This window comes from Ctenopharyngodon idella, chromosome 19, assembly GCF_019924925.1.
Source record: "Ctenopharyngodon idella isolate HZGC_01 chromosome 19, HZGC01, whole genome shotgun sequence".
In the NCBI taxonomy this organism is placed as follows: domain Eukaryota; kingdom Metazoa; phylum Chordata; class Actinopteri; order Cypriniformes; family Xenocyprididae; genus Ctenopharyngodon; species Ctenopharyngodon idella.
The window spans coordinates 20,856,863-20,870,039 of record NC_067238.1 but is presented as its reverse complement, the minus strand read 5'-3'; positions in this window follow the sequence as shown (position 1 = coordinate 20,870,039).

The following is a 13,177-nucleotide window of genomic DNA, read 5'->3' as shown; positions in this document are numbered from 1 at the left end:
AATAGAATGGGACATCAGTTTACTCTCAGAAATTTGTTGTGTCGCATCGTGCTGCATCCAGTGTGACAGCATCACTGATTATAATGGGTTCTATTCACTTGCATTGCGTCGCGCCGCTCACATCTGCTGTAAACGCGCTGTTTTAGTAGTCGTGACGTTTGAAGTAGATTCATCGTCTGCTGTATGCTTACCTGGCTCTGGTAGTCCTTTCAGAAACTTGCTTAGTGCAGAACCATGCATCATTAATTTATATTTTCACATGGCTCCCTGCAATACACAATTATGATTCTTCAATCATGCCATCTGAGGTCTGTTATTACAAGACAACAACAGACCACTCAAGCAGGTTTTGAGTCATCTTGAGGTAATAAAATGTCAAATTAATATTTTATATATATATTATATAAAATATAATATGCTCCCCCCTCCCCTTTTTTTTGTTGTTGATAATTTTATTCTAAGTTTATTATAAGTTTCAGCTGTATCAGAAACATATGTCAAAGCTTCAACCATGACCCCCTTTTTATAACTCTGAGGGGTCCAATTGCTTAGAAACTCTTCTTAATAAGCCACATAATTTGAAGTATTATCCATGTCTGTAGCACAAACCTTTATGGGTTTTTATCAATAATTTTATGCATTTTCTTGTAAAGAGTACCTTGATTATATCAAATTGTTCCTGGAATGAAAAGATCAATTGCAATTTGTTTGATCAATTTGAGATTTTCTTGTCAGAATTTCTTGTCATTTAGCTTCAGGAAATCATGATAGAAATTGATTTATGTTGAAAAGAAAACTAATGAATTGTGGCCGTGTAGACAGAACTTTCACTTAATATGATATGAATTAACTACAGGATCATGTGACAAATAACCTTGGTCAAACCTAATTTGGAAAAAGAACATGCACAAAGCTAATTCAAGTGAAATAAGCTTACATTTCTGTGAAACAAAACTACCATTGAATATGAAATTTGTTAAGGACACGGTCACCAATTGCTAGGCTCCATTTCTAAAAAGTATCAACCAACTGATAGTGATTCAGAGAATCAGCTCCATTTTGCTGTACATGACCTCAACGACCCACAAATCTTTTCTATTAGTGAAAATACCAGAAGGCAAGTAAGATACCTCTTCCTTATCAGGGAGGAGGTCTGACTACTATTTTATCATCATTTTATCAGCCCCGAAGAGTTGCTGAATATCGGCAGACATCATGCAACTGTTAGCTGATGTCAAAAATTATCCACTAGAAATCTATGTTCTGCACAAGTAACATTGATCTTCTAACCACTAAATCTACCGCAATTCATGTCAGGTTTTACCTAAATATGTTCAATTAATCTATTTACAGGGCATACTATAGGTAAATCTTAATATAGACAATATAGACAAAGGGAACTTATATATGACTTAATCACAAAGCACACTAAAGTCGAAATTATACTTCTCGTCCGCGTTCCGCTCTGGCATGACATAATTTCTGTCAACAGTGCTTGTCCAAGTGATCGGAGCACTTAAAAACAAAGGTCCAGCTGCATTCACGGTCAACAGAGTATACTTTGAAAGGTTTGCATGCTCAACTGATATGGAAAACCAAAATCAAGTATACCTGGGCCTTTACAGTTCATGTCTTTATTAATTACAGGGAAATGAACTACTGAAATGTATATCTTTCTTGAGTAAATGCAAAAATCTTGAGAGCAAACATAAAGTTTCTCTGTGTAACATGTGGCACAATGTAGCAACATGTAAAACTCAAACAATGAGCTGAAGGAGAACTGTATAATAATTGTATATGTGATTGGAGGGCAAAATAGTAAAACAGTGACAGCCTCAGAGAAAGTAAAGGCTATAACAGCAAAAGCTACCAAGCCACACGCAATCAGGGAGGATGTAATTTTACCTGCTGACAAAGCTATGGTCAGTGTTATGCTGGCAAAGGAGCCAGTTAAGCAACTCAGTTTGATTCCTTGGTCAAATAATACGGTTTAGCCAGAATAGAAGACATGGCAGAAAATGGGTTCATTCTTTTGGTCTGACTGTGAGGGCAAAATCAAGGACTTTTTTGCAAACCTTTAGCTACTTATACAACAGTTGATGGTTTCCAAATACATTACATGCACAAAGTTTGTGGGACTTGCACACTGATCTAATAAATATACACCGTATATAGAGATCAGAGGACTTGCACTATACTTGGACAATGCATTGAGGCAGATCAAAGATCTCTGCTTGATGCACACATCACAAAGCGAAATGTCTATGTTAGATAAAGTTGTGGAATGATGAACTCTATCAAGTGTCACCATTACAAACATACCTGTTTTCCTCATTATATGAGGACATAAAGTGAGCATTGCCAGCTTCCATTACACATAGAAGTGCAGTGACTCTCTCATGGAAAAGTCCTCACTCATCTGCCTCATTTGCATGATGAGGTGAGAACATTTTTCATGGATTCATAGTTCATACTTGTAGACCACCGCTATGATTTCAGTTAGCTCTGCAAGTCAGCCTACTTGGCTGACATTTTCAGTTACTTGGTTTTAATGGTCTGGCCTTAAGTTATAGCGGTCACCATACTGCAGTGTCTACAAACCAGAGGCCACAAAGACAAAAAGCCAGACTGGGGATGACTCCCTTAACACTGTCTGAAATTCTGTCAATAATGGGATTCAGCTGCTTTCTGCTTTAGGCCTGCTATCATCACCTTCATAATTTAAAAATTCAGCTGCAGAACTTCTTCCATGGTCTTTATCCCTGCTCAGTGGGATATGAAACCCTTTGCTTGCCACAGTGAAGATGTCATTGTGGGTCTCAGTTCCAGATAACCAAGGCTTTACGAAATCCTCCAATATGAATGTAAAAGCAGCCTCTGAAAGATGTTTAGGTGGTTGCTAGAGTGACGTTTCCATCTGGCAAAAACACATTTCTGCTCATTTATTAGTAACTGTCAGTTCCACACTGCCTGTCCTTGCTATTTGCCAACCCTACCTTCAGACATCATTATTCCCACAAGAGGCAATATGACAGAAAAAAAAGGCAGTGGAAAAGGCTTAGCTGCTCATTTTTGGAACTTGAACTCTCTTTTTATGTGAAGACTCATTCACTCCATTCAGACTAGAACTACTGAGAACAATTGTCACGGGTTGGTGAGGTGCTGGTTAGCAGGCATGATGAAGATGATAAATTCAAAGTCTTTATTTACAAACTCAAGTAACTCAGAATACAGAAACAGGCAGAAGATTAAATTAACCAAACTTCACTTACACGTTGACGAGATGAACAGAGAACAAAGAGGAACTTAAATACACAACGATAATGAACCAAAAGCAGACAGGTGAACTCGTTAATGAATGTCCGTGACAACTAATGACTGGCGGTAAACTAGAACAAAGGAAAAAGGTAACTGAAGGGAAACAAACAAAAAGTCCATGAAAATGGACACATGTATATATATATGTATGTGTGTGTCTGTACTGTAGGTATGTGTGTGTGTGTGTGTGTGTGTATTTGTATATATATATATATATAATGTATATATACACTGTATATACAGTCAAACCAAAAATTATTCAGACGTTTTTTATATTTTTGGTATATTTTTACTTGTAGGTACAGGACACTATTGTTCATTTTTGTAAGAGAGGATAGCAAAATAAAGTAAACTGTGACATATTATACCAAGAAATTCTTCATACAGTGGAATATCCAGTAAATTTGATAAAAATTTGGAACTAAAAATCATTCAGACACTTTAACCTGACCATGTTTTGCTTAAGTGTTATCTACGGTGGCCCAGTAGTTCACAACACAACGAAATCAAGCCACAACACAACGGAATAAAAGCCACAACACAACGGAAATGCTCCCGACCACTAGGGCCTCTCGGAGCTCGGTAACGTTAGTTTTCCTTGCCAATGTTCGGAGTCGGCAGTGGTATCCATAGACATTATTATAATGTCTATGGTGGTATCAATACCACGGTTAGTTTCAACAGTATGTAACCACTGTATATCGACATGAAATATTAATTCAAAATCACCTACTTCCACAATAGCTTCATATTTATACCTGTGAATGATTTGACGCGCTACCACGGTGCATGATGAAGGGAACGTCTGCCAATTCCACCAAGTGGTTAAAACGTATAATTTGTATTCATTAAAATTACTTTTAACATTTAAAAACAGACATGTTGAAATTCCAAAGCTTGTCAGTCTTACCAACAGAAACTAACTATGAAGCTATTGTGCACGTAGTTGATTTTGAATTAATATTTCATGTCTATATACAATATTTACATACTTAAAACTAATCATGGTATTGATATCTTTGTAAGACTGTTGACTTTATCGAAGTGGTAAGGAAAACTAACTTTGCCGAGCTCTGAGAGCCCCCTAGTGGTCGGGAGCATTTCCGTTGTGTTGTAGCTTGATTTTGTTGTGTTGTGGCTTTATTTCGTTGTGTTGTGAACTTATGTTTGCTTTTTTTAATTTCGTTGTGTTGTGGCTTTATTTCGTTGTGTTGTGGCTTTATCTCGTTGTGTTGTGAACTTATGTTTGCTTTTTTAATTTCGTTGTGTTGTGCACTACTGGGCCACTGTAGTTACCTGATATAATTAAGATTAATTTTTTCTGACAGTTTAACTGATCTTGACATATTTTATTACCATTTTTTTTAAACTATATATATATATATATATATATATATAATATACTATTTGATATTGAGTATCTTTGACTATGTAAATAACTTTCAAATATTAGAGCATAGCTAGCAATGCCAAGGACATTGGTTTGATTCCCAGAAAAAGTGAACTGATAAAATGTATACTTTGAATGGAATGTAAGTCGCTTTAGAAAAAAGTGTCTGTCAAATCCATAAATGTGAATATTTGGATTTTAGTGATATGGCATGGTGGATATAGCTTGTCATGAGAAGAAGAGCGTGTGAAATGTCAAGTGTATTGGCAGTTCAAATGGGCCGGCAGAATTGGGCTTTCAAAAGAAAAGAAAAAACTTTTTTCCCCCAATTTGATCTTCATTGTAGAATCATGTGTGTGAAATTTTAAGAAGCTCAAATGGGTCAGCAACATTGGGCATTACAGCAATAGTTATAAAAATAAAAACTCACCATTTATGTAATTCCAAAACTGTATGATTTTTTTCAAACAGAATTAAACGCATATGATGCATAATAATATGATACAAACAATATGTGGGTAAGTAAATTATGACACATTTTTAATTTTTGCCCTCATATTAATTTTAACACCACATTTAAAAAAAATTACACAAGAAATTAATAGTCAGGGCTCGACAATAACGACTTCCCAGTGGCTCGGCTCCAGGCCAGAGCTGTATTGTCATGAAAGTTTATCATGACAATACAATATGTTTTTAAGTCTTGCCAATTTAAACAATTTCTGTATGGCCAGAAAAGAACTGGTTTCTCCCAAAGTTTTTTTCTCCATTTATGTCACCTGATAGAGTCTGGGTTCCTTGCCACTGTTGCTGGCACTTGCTTAGTTTGGGACATAGCAATATTACTGATTTGACTGCACTGACACTGGATGAGAACTGAACTGAGCTGGATAAAGACATCACTGTTTTCTGCAGAGCTGCTTTATAGCTGAATTGAACTCAATTAACAATTGATGTACTTTACACAGTTATTGAACTGAAATGAATCAACACTGAACTGATTTCACTGAATAATGACTCTTTACAATTTTCTTTTTAGAGCTGCTTTACAGCAGAGTTAAATTCTGTTGCCATCACTGAATCATTATGTTCCTGTTTATCACTGTAAAGCTGCTTTGAAACAATCTGTATTGTATAAAGTGCTATATAAATAATGGTGACTTGACCTTGAATACTACTCTTAGAACTTGCAAAACTTAAAGCACTGTTTATTTCATCTTTGTTAAAAACAAGATGACAAGGTTATTTATCTTTTGCGTCGGGGCCACCACTAAGTATCAGTAATAATTGCCAGGGTCAGTGCAATAAATAGAATTACTTAACATTTTTCTTAACATTTTTAGTATCTATATACAAACACATAAATATACTGTATAAGCTCATAACTAAGGGTTTCTCACTCTCTCTTGTGATAAAAAAAAAAAAATGCTTAAAACAAAGTAACATTGATAATAGTAAGTTTGAAAGTCACACTTTCTCTTTGTTACCCTTCAGAGTGATTTTATTAGCTTTTAGCCGATTGCAGTAAATGTTTATTAGGCAGCCTGACTAGACAATGCTGCACACAGAAAAACAGGCGCGATGTAATTACTTGTTTGCTCAGTGTGATTCCTGGCATGTGGTTCTACTTAAGATCCATCTGTCTTTGTACCTTGTATTTTGCTTCAGATTTTATCTGGACCCATTTTTAAACCCAAAAATAATAAAAATCTGTCCACGCACATGAAAGGCTCTAGTTAGTGGCGGTTGCTAAGGCAAGCATTGTTATTATTATTCAGGGAGAGTAATTTGAATAAATGGACCATTTTTGTTACAGACATGATATCTCAAATCTTATGGCTTGTTTGATGATAGGTGAGCTTTTGCTTTTTTGCAGTTTTGCTTGGCGAATGAATAAAAGGGCAAAAATATCCCATGTATACTAAAGGAGGATCTGGAGTCATATCTAGAGACCAAAATATCACTCTTTTGACTTGTAACAATTCAGAACACCCTAGCAACCACATAGAAACGTACTAAAAACACTCATTAGACACATTAGCAACCACATAACACACTAGAATTGTTGCATTCAATTTTTCACTAGCAAAATTTAAAAATCTTGTCTTTAGCCTAGATATTCTCAAACTTTGAGGCTATCCTTCATCCAATCAGAACATTAAAGTATCACTAATGATCTGTTTGACAACACTTGAAGTCTATTTGAGTACAAGCTTAGCCCTATAAAGCCTACTATATCATATTTGATTAATTTCTAAAGCCCCTAAATGATTAACATGATCAAAACATTGCTGAAATACCTGTTGCACACAATTTATCGAATCCCTTCTGTTGTCAGAAAGATAGATTATAATACTTTTTTAGTATATAAAAGGCCTTTTAGTATAATTCCAAAAAACATCCCCCCTTTAGGTTGTGGTACATGTGTGTTTTCACTGTGAAATCTTTAAAATCTTTTATATTGTTAGTAATATTTCAAGATGAACACTTACTGAAGCAACTCAGGTTTACTTGATTATTCATGCATCATTTTTTTAGAACAAAATTATCAAAAACAATACAACAGGCTTTTAAAGAACCTTATCTTTCAATCATTATTGTATTGCATTGCGTATATGTTGTGTCAAAAGCAGACTGCTTCAGGAAATAAAGCTAAAGTAATTGAAACTTACAAACTGAATAATATCTCACCTTTTTGTTGATTGCCCAGTTTTTAGACACTTTTGTAGACACAAGTGGGGCACTTGTAGACATCAGAATGATGGCACAGGTTATAGCAGGTAACTGAAAGAGAACATTAAATGTGTAATCGGACATTAGAAATAAATCATGAGCAAATTACAATTTGAATAACATATACTTAATTTTTTAATAATGAAAATTCCCAAAAACATGCTGTGAAATACAAATAATGCTGTGAGGGCACTTCGCATGACACAGTTTGAGAATCAGTGCTGTTGCCTGTATATTGTTTATCAGGTTGCGGTATGTGTCTTTTTGCTGTGAATTCTTTTATATATAGTATAATTTTTATATTGATAATACTTCAAGATGAACATTTACTAGACTGAAGGAATTTGGGTTTACTTGATTATCCATAATTTTTTAAAATAAAAAATCCTGTTAAAATGTATGTATCCAATATGATAGAACAGTTTGAGAACCAGTGCTGTTGTCTGTATATTGTTTGTCTGTGTAATTCATAGAGAGAAATCTACAGGCAAACAGCTTTCCACAGTGCATATATAGCTGGGCTGCCTCTTCTCCAACATCCATCGACAGCCTCCTCTTCACTCCTTTCTCAAAACGACTTGCTTTCATTATCTACAATCACAGCTTGTCATGTGGACACTTTGATGTAGCTGTATGAACAAGTTCTATGTGAACAAACACATCCGAAACAAGCAATGCTGTACAGTGACTCATTTTCTTTTTTAGGTTAATTTTGATTAATTAATGATTACTTTGGCTGTGCTTCAGTGTGTGCGGTGGGACCAAGGGCCAGGTCTGGGGGTGATTCTCCTTGTGTCTAAGCTTTTCAAATCAATTCCACTAAGACTGTGAAGCTAAATCATGTCTTTTCCATTTTTTTTTCTCTCACACTGAACTGCAGAAGAATTTAAATAGACATCTCATAGAAGGCACAGTTTTGCATTTGTACAGCAGAAAAAATGCCCACCACCTGCTGAGAAAATAACTTTCCTCACAAATGATTTGGTTACAATTGGCCAAAAGTAAGTAGCTCTCTTAACAGCTGAAGGACAATAAAACTGCACTCAAAAACCTTCACAAATCTTTTAACATCTTATGGCTACCTACTCTTGTTAATTAAGACAGCCTACTAATCTCATTGCATCCAAAATTGAATACTCTTTGAGTAGGTACTTTTTTAAATAAGAAAAAAAAAAATCTTGAAAATATGTAATATCTTCATGTTGTCATTGTCATGACTTACCAGCATCAACTGCATCATTCCACTGCCAATCACAACTGGGTCATTCCGTGTCAACTCAACCAGAGGTCCCTGGCTCAAATTTTTGATTTTGTTAATATTTTTTCTGTAGAAAGACAAACGTAAATAGAGATGAAAGCCAAAACATTAAATGTCACAGATGTATATTTACTGAGTAATCCACTATTTGGGGGGGTGTCAAAATGACAGTTTTCACCAGAGATTTGGAGCCAAATTAGAGGGTTGTAAAAATGACTTTAGAAAGATGGCAGCATTATTATTTTATTTTGTCACAGAGATTGGTATGTTTATTAGTAAAATCTGTTGACTTTAGCCATCTTTGTTTCATTATATGCCAACAGTGACAGTTCAAAAATGGCAAAAAACACTTTTGCCTCAAGTTTGCATGCCTGTAACTCAAGAAGTATTAAAGATATCTTAATATCCTTTTAAATTCTGGTTCTTAACAAACTTTTCTTTTGGTATTTTAAAGGCCACCGATGGTTCAATCCCAGAGATATGGACATGTTAATGTGTAAATTGTACACATTTTCAGTGGTCAAAAACCAAATGTGGGTCACTTTGCATACAGCTGATACTTTTTTCTTTTAAAGAGGAATATGTGAAGAACAAATAATGTTTCCAAAATTTGGTTGATTTGACACGGAATGACCCAACTCTTCTCCTGTGGCCTCATGGGACAGTAAAGTGCCTATAGAGTGGTGCAGGGATGACATCAAAACCCAAAAGACTAATTCGCCACTGGTTCCCACGAGATTTTCCTATAGGGCTTTATAATGGGGTTTTTCAATTTAAGAGTAAAATAAAGCCTGTGGTAAACGTAACTTGTCGATACTATGACGTTTTGTTCTACAATGTAAACTGCACACTCTCACACCCCAAACTGTCTTATCTAGCTACTTATTAGAAACTTAAGTGAAACATAAGTTTTCAAGCATAAACATAACTGCTTCAAAATTTGTGTTTTTAGTATGGGTGTGTGTAATTCACGTTGTAGAACAAAATGTCAAAGTATCGTCAAGTTATGTTTACCACTGACTTTATTATAACATAAATTAAAAACAAACAAAAAAAAAAAACATTATAAAACCCCATAGGAAAATCTTGAGGGAACCAATTTCGGACACAATTTGTCTTAAAAGATTGCCTTAGTAGGCTGTCTTAATTAAAAAGAGTTATTAGACAAAAGATGTTAAAATATCACTTTTAGATATTAATGATTGAGAGTGGTGAGGGGTTTTGAGAACTGAGTCCCTGCACCATATTGGATGAACACTTCAAAATTTCACCAGAAGTACTAGGTCATCTGAGTATTTTTTAGCTGCATCCCAATTCAGAGGCTGCATCTTTCCAAGGCTGCATTTAAAGGGTTAGTTCACCCAAAAATGAAAATTCTGTCTTACGAGTGTGGAACAGCATGAGGGTGGGTAATAAATGACTAACCCTTTAAAGGCTGACTGCGTTACAGTGGCACGACAAAGGTGCGAGAAATTGCCGAATTACACTTTTAAACGTAAGTATTGGGTTTCAGCTTACTCAAATATCTAATGATACAAATGTAAAAATAAAAAATAAAAACCTTTAAAGTGGTTCAAATGTTCAAATATCTTACTAAGATGCGATTATATACAGTTTATACTCTTTATTATATATGGAAATGGACCATTGTGAACATATTTAGACAGTTTGTGAACCATGTTTTGTTTTCAGACAGTGTAATATAACTTTCAAAAAAGTCCAGTATAAACATTACTGCCACTCATCAACTGCAGCTGTCACAGTTGTTAGGCGATGAGAACAATCCTCCGTAGGCTAGACCGTCCCATTTAACAACACTCAGCCTGACCTTTGCAGCCTTCAAAGGATGCAGCCTCTGAAGTCCAAGTCCTTTAAAGGATGCAGCCTCTGAATTGGGACACAGTCGTTGACAACTGTTTTACTGTTCACCGCCTTGCGCTATCCTGAGCCTACTGACTTTACCATATTGCACTCTGATTTGAACGCATTTCTGTCATTATTACTCACCCTCATGTTGTTTCAAACCCGTAAGACCTTCGTTCATCTTCAGAACACAAGTTAAGATATTTTTGATGAAACCTGTTAACTTCCGGGTTCTACGCCAGAACACCGGCTCAGTATATTGGTCAACGCTGTACATGTGAGCACCACAACATGTGCTGCTGAGGCAGGAGCTGGCCAAGAATGAGCCGCCGTTCTGACATAGGAGCCTGGAAGTGCTGCACTGTGTGGACACATTGTACATTGCACATTGTAAACATTGTAAACAGCACTGGTAGTGCTGTTTACAATGTGAACAGTGTAGTAGTATGACAGGGAAGAGAAGAAATTGTTGAATAAAGTCTTTTTTTTCTTCTTTTTTTTTATTTTTGCACACAAAAAGTATTCTCATCACTTCATAACATTAAAGGGTTAGTTCACCCAAAAATGAAAATTCTGTCATTTATTACTCACCCTCATGTCGTTCCACACCCAAAAGACCTTCGTTAATCTTCAGAACGCAAATTGAGATATGTTTGTTGAAATCCGATGGCTTCGTGTGGCCTACATAGGGAGCAATGACATTTCCTCTCTCAAGATCCATAAAGGTACTAAAAACATATTTAAATCAGTTCATGTGAGTACAGTGGTTCAATATTATTATTATAAAGCGACGAGAATATTTTAGGTGCGCCAAAAAAAAAAAAAATAATAATAATAATATTATTATATAATATTATATAGTGATGGCCGATTTCAAAACACTGCTTCATGAAGATTCGGAGAATAATGAATCAGCGTGTCGAATCAGCGGTTCGGAGCGCCAAAGTCACGTGATTTCAGCAGTTTGGCGGTTTGACACACGATCCGAATCATGATTCGATACGCTGATTCATTATGCTCCGAAGCTTACTGAAGCAGTGGTTTGAAATCGGTCCTTACTACCTTTCTGGGCCTTGAAATTGGTTCATTGTATAGGGAGGTCAGAAAGCTCTCGGATTTCATCAAAAAAAAAATCTTAATTTGTGTTCCAAAGATGAACGAAGGTCTTACAGGTTTGGAACGGTTTGGAACGACATGAGGGTGAGTAATTAATGACATAAACTAACCCTTTAACTCGTGAAAGTGCTTTTGTTTAATATTCTTAACAAGGGTGTTTTTGCCAATGCCAAATTTGACAGTGAAAGCACTTTTTAAAAAGGCGGTTAATCGCTAAATGCGGGCAAGTTACTGTACCGTTGGTTGTTTGTAGTTGTTCTTGGAGGGCTGTATCATGATCACGTGACCTCCACTGTCCACTTTCTACTGTCTGCACTCCCATTGGTAGTTGCCGCGTCGCAAAGTATTTGCATAAACCGTGAATACTCATTTAATCTGTGTTTTTAACCTAGCCAGCTGCAACAGCGATATATCAAGACTTTTCTGTCAACCTCGGTTTATGTTTCCGCCGCGTTGTGGTAAGTAGTTTGCCCCGCCCACAGTGAAATGTCATTGGTCCAAAATTTCACTTCACAGCAGTAATCACCATAACATACATTACAACATAACGGCTACATACGTTACAACATAACATAATCTATCTATCTATCTTTCTATCTATCTGTAGCCTACTATAGAAAGATATGCATGTGAGGGTACATAAGAAAGATTACTTGTCATAGAAAATTTTGAACACCCACAAAACATTGCAATATTAAATGATCTGCAACCTTCAAAATTTTTGAATATGGCTAAATTGTAACATCGCCATTATTTACAATTATCTGTTTCACCCACCTGCCTTCAAACGGTCTAGTCTATAATCACACTTTCCTCTCACACTGAAGGCAAATGCACTTTAACAACAAATAATGAACTTTGGCTAAACGGCAGACCATCTGCTCTGCTACAGGAGGGTAATTGGGCTGATCTGGTCTTGTAAACACTGCGAATAAGACCAGCATAAATGTCTGGTTAGAGGCAATTCAGGTCCAAGCAGGCACATTTTATGTTTATGGAGCCTCTGCAGATCCTCTTTATTGAATCAAATGTTTTTTAGTGTCAACCCATCCATATTATACTGAGCTTAAGCAGAGAGAGCTCTATGGAGGGCACCAACAGAAGGTCAAGCACAGCTCCCTTCAAAAAAAGACTGGACATGAAATACCTGCAATTAAGCCACTGTTGGTCATGCTCTCTATTTAACAGTATTTCAGGATTATTTATTGATTAACCTTATGAAAGGAACTGTGTGGGTACCACAGTATAGTAGATGGTAGGACTATAGAAATATCAATAAGTATATATAGTATATTTTATGTTTTGTGGTTATGTTTGTCATTGTGAGACAAGGGATGACTTTTGTTTGTGGGGGTGCAGTTATGATTCGCATGGCTTTAAATTCACACAAGGTGCTAAGAAAAGTTTCCTAACTTGCAAAACATATAGGAAGGGGATTTTGGAGCACTCGCGCCCCCTGCTGTTTAAAGTGTTTCACAGACGTGAAACCAGCAATATTG